The sequence below is a fragment of the Impatiens glandulifera genome, unplaced genomic scaffold (assembly GCF_907164915.1).
Source record: "Impatiens glandulifera unplaced genomic scaffold, dImpGla2.1, whole genome shotgun sequence".
NCBI lineage: Eukaryota > Viridiplantae > Streptophyta > Magnoliopsida > Ericales > Balsaminaceae > Impatiens > Impatiens glandulifera.
In genome coordinates, this window is record NW_025918906.1 from 2,074 (window position 1) to 7,536 (window position 5,463).

The 5,463-nt window shown below is 28.1% G+C and overlaps 1 pseudogene; it reads left to right on the top strand.

Moving 5' to 3' along the window:
- The first annotated feature begins 3,304 nt into the window (after window positions 1-3,304).
- On the top strand, window positions 3,305-4,847 carry LOC124917196 (annotated as a pseudogene).
- The last annotated feature ends 616 nt before the right edge of the window (window positions 4,848-5,463 follow it).

Here is a 5,463-nt window from a genome sequence, read left to right on the forward strand (position 1 = left end):
CATTTAGAAACTCTAGGGGTTGTTTGTTTGTCATCTTATAATCAAAACTAGAGTTTGTCTAGTTTTGATTCTTGACCCTCCCACTTTTTGGGCTTTTTAATGAAATGGTGTTAAACCGTTTCCTAAAAATATTATTACTAGAGATCATTTGTAAATGATTCGTCAAAACCTTATATGTCGATAGGTATCATATATTGTTTGTTGATAAGTACCGAGATCATTCGTACATGATCCGTTCAAACCTTATTTATCGACAGGTATCAAACATTGTTTGTTAACAAGTACCAGAGATAATTTGTACATGATCCCCCAAAATCCTATATGTAGATAGGTATTAAACTTTGTCCGTTGACAAGTACCGGGATCATTTGAACATGATCCGGTCAAACCCTATATGTCGATAGGTATCAAACCTTGTTTATTAATAAGTATCAATATCATTCATACATGATCCTCGAAAACTCTATATGTCGATAAATATCAAACATTGTTTGTTGATAAGTATAGAAAGCATTAGTACATGATCTGTTCAAACCTATATGTCCATTGGTATCAAACCTTGTCTGTTAACAAGTATAGAGATCATTTGTACATGATCTGCCAAAACTCTATCTGTCGATAGTTATCAAAACTTGTATGTTGACAAGTACCGACATCATTCGTACATGATCTAGTCAAACCCTATCTATCTATAGGTATCCAAACATTTTTATGTCGATAATCATATATCTTGATAGGTACCAAAACTCTATCTCTCGATAGGTACCAAAACCCTATCTCTCGATAGGGAACAAAACCATATCTCTAAATAGGTGTCAAAACCCTATCTATCGATTATAATCTTATATATCTCTAGGTACCAAAACACTATCTCCTAATAGGTATTAAAACCCAATTTCTCAATAGGTACTAAAACCCTATTTATCGATGGGTGCCAAGACCTTATCTCTCGATAGGTATCCTATATCATACGTACATGATCCAATCCAAAACTTATCTCTCGATAGGTACCAAATACCTATCTCTTGATAGGTATTCGAGATCATACGTACATGATCAAATCCAAACCCTATCTTTCGATAGGTACCAAAACCCTATCTCTCGATATACCAAAACCATATCTCTTGATAGGTACCCAAACTTATCTCTCGATAGGTACCCAAACCTCATCTCTCGATAGGTATTCAAAACCCTATCCCTTAATAGGTATTCAATCAAAATGTTATTATTCATTAGGTACTTTTCTTAATTCATAAACACAAAGACCTATCTATTGATAGTACCGCGATCATTTATATATGATCACCTTAAACATTACATGTTGGTAACCATTGTTGCAAGTTTGTGTACTCCCACGAAAAAACCTATCTATTGATAGTATGTTGATCAATTCTTACATGATCACTCTATATGTTACTTATTAGTAACCTTTGTGACAAGTTCACCAACTTTCACTAAAAATCAAATGTTGATAGTCCTACGATCATATAAATATAAATATTATCATTCTAAGATATTACTTTTTAATAAACCATACGAGGAATTACTAAAAATTCCATGTCCTCCTTTATGTCACATTGAGTGACATTGACCATAGTCATTTGTACCTGACTATCTTAAACAATATTATCAAAATACTATTCCGATAGTGAAAGATACAATTGTTTTGACTTGAATAATCGGTTAATATTCAAACTTAATAGGAGTTGATTCTTCAACAAATGCCTATGATTATCTCTTTATTATTATCCTATAGATTTTACGGATACTTTGTTAAGATCTATGAAACAGGATTAAAAAAATTATCCTTGTTAGGATAATTACCAAGGAAAGATCCCTAATTAATGCTTGGAAGACCTCGACGAATGCTACATACAACAACACTGGGTCACTCCAACATCAACACGCTATAGGTTATATCTTTCCATTACCCTTAATGATAATTAGATAAGAAAAACTCAGTGTTAGATGCCATATACTCGAAAATTCATGTTTTCAAAAACGATTTGTTCTAATTAAACTTGATTCGAGAGGAGCACTCGGTAAGCACTAAAATTCTACATAACCAATTTATACCTTTAAAAAATAATTACTTTGATTATTTTTTAATAAATAAAATCAAAAATATTTATTGAAAAATAAATCAAAGTAATTATTTTTTAAATGTATAAATTGGATATATAGAATTTTAGTGCTTAAATATATATATTTTAATTTAAAAAGTTAACGTTGAATCTCTATTTTGTGTTTTTGAATTTAGGAAGTTAAAATGTTGAATCGATATTTTTAATTTTAATATATAAAGTTAACATGTTGAATCGATAATTTTTTTTAATAAAAATTGTAACATACAAAAATATTTAGAACATTAAGTTATTTGTGACAAATTAATATTTAAATAAAATAGATAATATATATTAAAAATATTTTTTTTATATTTTTATATAAACATAAAATTGAAATTAAATTATAATTTTATAGTTTTATAGTTTGCCAAACATATTATGAATTAATTATAATTCAATGTGAATTCTAATTACTTTTAAATTTTACAGATGTAAAGCAAAATTTATTTAAAATCTTAATTTAATTATTAAAATTTTAAAATTTTAAAATTATAAAGGAATTTAATTATTTTAATTTTTTTTTAAACTAGTTAAACTTTTACAATTTTATATATATAATTTTATGATATCACAAGTTTATAAATCATTTAGATTTTACAATTTTAACAAAATAAAATAATTTTATATTACTTATATAAATAAATATTTTATGTAATTTTTGTAGGTATAATTTATTTATTATTATTTTAAAATAAATTTTATATAGAAATAATAGTAATATATAACTAGGAAGACTCAATTTTAACTAGGTAGATTACATGTAATATTTCTTTTTATAAGCATACATAAATTATAAAACTAATTTTTATTTTATTGAAATAAGTAGAATTAACATGACACTAATAGTTCTGAATCCATAATATTTTGGTTTCATGTTACTCTTTCCAAACACCCTATTGGGGTATAAATTAAAAAAGAATATATAAAAGATATTTTAAATTTTCTTTTAAAGATGAAAAAGAATATAGAGATTTAAAAGAAAAAGAATATAGAGAATATTTCTTAATTTATATATATATATATATATATATAAGTAGTAAGGATAAAATTTAACTATGTAACATTTCTTTTTTCAAACATACATAAATTAAACCCAATGACGACCGATAATCAATGGGCCAAGAAGCTGATATAAAACAATGGCCCGCCAATTTTTGATATTAGGGTTTTAATCGAGTCCATTTGAAAAAAACATTCGAGTCGCCGATCCTTTCTCCCTTATTAAAGTCTATTCTTCATTAAAAGGATGGACTAAAAATCCTTCATTGGATCGTCACCTCAGCAGAAGCCATGGTAGCTTTCCCTCTATTTAGTTTTCTTTTGAATACGTAAGGCCAGATTCTCTGTAATCACTCTGATCTAAGTCCTTTTTTGTTTATACTTCAGGTGAAGTATTCCAAAGAACCGGACAACTCTACCAAATGTAAGTGCTTCCTTGCTTTAGCTAGATCATCCTCTATGTGTTTCTACAATTTTATTATAGGACGACAAGTTTCCTTTTTGATTATTTTATCTAGTTGTTATTCTCACTATGTATCTATGGTTCAGCCTGCAAGGCCAGGGGATCTGACCTCAGAGTCTATTTCAAGGTATTTTGACATCTAAATTGTTTCCTGTTGTTTTACTCTTCAGAATTACGTGAGTTTATGTAATTATGTCTTACAGTTTGATTATATGAAAACATTCCTGGGATTTGTCATTTTGACATGTTTGCTTTACTGATTTTGAGAAATAGTTTCTCCCATTTCATGCAATGAAGTTTGTACTTTTGAACAAATAACCTGATGAGAAAAGCATGAACTTGATGCCTCTGTATACATTGTTTTTAGGTGAACCTATTGCTTAGTTAGTTGCTAAAGGTTCAGTTAATGATGACCCACAATTTATATTTATTTGAAATGTCAACAATTAATGTATTTACTTAACTCATTGGAAGCCTTTATGCTTTTGGGTGAATCACATGCCCAGTTGTTTGCTGAAGGTTCATTAACTTATCAACTTATGTAATACGAAAATAATTCATTTTATTTTTCTGCTGCATTGCATTTTCTACAATTATATTGTTAAAAGAATTTGTATTAACGTTTCTAATTGTGTCGCTATGCTTTTATAACTTGGATTTCAACTTGTCTTGTTATTCAAACAGAACACAAGATAGACTGCGCACGCCATAAGGAAACTACCTTTAGTCAAGGCAAAGAGATATTTGGAGGATGTTCTTGTCCACAGGCAAGCCATTCCTTTCACTCGTTTCTGTAGAGGTGTTGGCCATACTGCACAGGCTAAGAACAGACACTCAAATGGACAGGGACGCTGGCCTGTTAAATCTGCAGGATTCATTCTTGATTTGCTCAAGAATTCTGAAAGTAATGCCGAGGTACTCTAAATTGTTGTTGACCTTTACACAAATCTTTTGATAATTCTGAAATTTTTTATTCTACATTATTTAATTATACAGGTTAAAGGTTTGGATGTGGATGCACTTTACATTTCACACATCCAGGTGAATCAGGCCCAGAAGCAGAGACGCCGCACTTATCGTGCCCATGGAAGAATCAACCGTATGATTGTTATTTATACAAAAACTAGTTCAAACTTCTATTCTACTTTTTACGTTTTCAACATTCTTATGACTATTATATTCTGGCAGCTTACATGTCTTCCCCTTGCCATATTGAGCTGATTTTATCTGAGAAGGAAGAGTCTGTGAAAAAGAGGTAACTTTTTTTTGAGCATATTTGATTATTTAGTTCTAAATTGTAAAACTCATTATGTTTTTTTACAAAATTCAATTATCTATAAAATAATATGGATTATGATCTAGTTAAAGTAAAATTCCCACAATAATTTGAATAAAACCTAAATCTCACTATTATTTAGTCACAATCACTCTCTCTTTTGGAAATTGCAAAAGTTCAAATTGAAATTGTTTTCTTTTTTGTCTTGCTATAAGATTTTTTGTATTATGATCAAATTATTTTTAAATAATAATTTAAATTATAGTGTGATATTGGTTGAATCTTGTTGATTCATTTTATATTCAAATTATCTCAAGTTTAGATCATGATTCAAATTTTCTTGTAATTTTAATCAAATTGTTTCTTGAATCATGATTGAGTAATTTTTTAGGTCAACATTTGAATAATTTTCTGGCTCATTTTGATTATTGTAATTTCTTAGCAAATGTAAATTTAACAAGCTTTTTTGCATCAGTTTTTTTTAAAGTGTTTTCTTACATTTTATTTTAGAAATGTAACTAGTTGTTTTCTTAATTAAAAAAGGTTCATACTTTTCTCCAAAAACCCAAAAAAAATCTAATTTTATTAATCTTTTATAA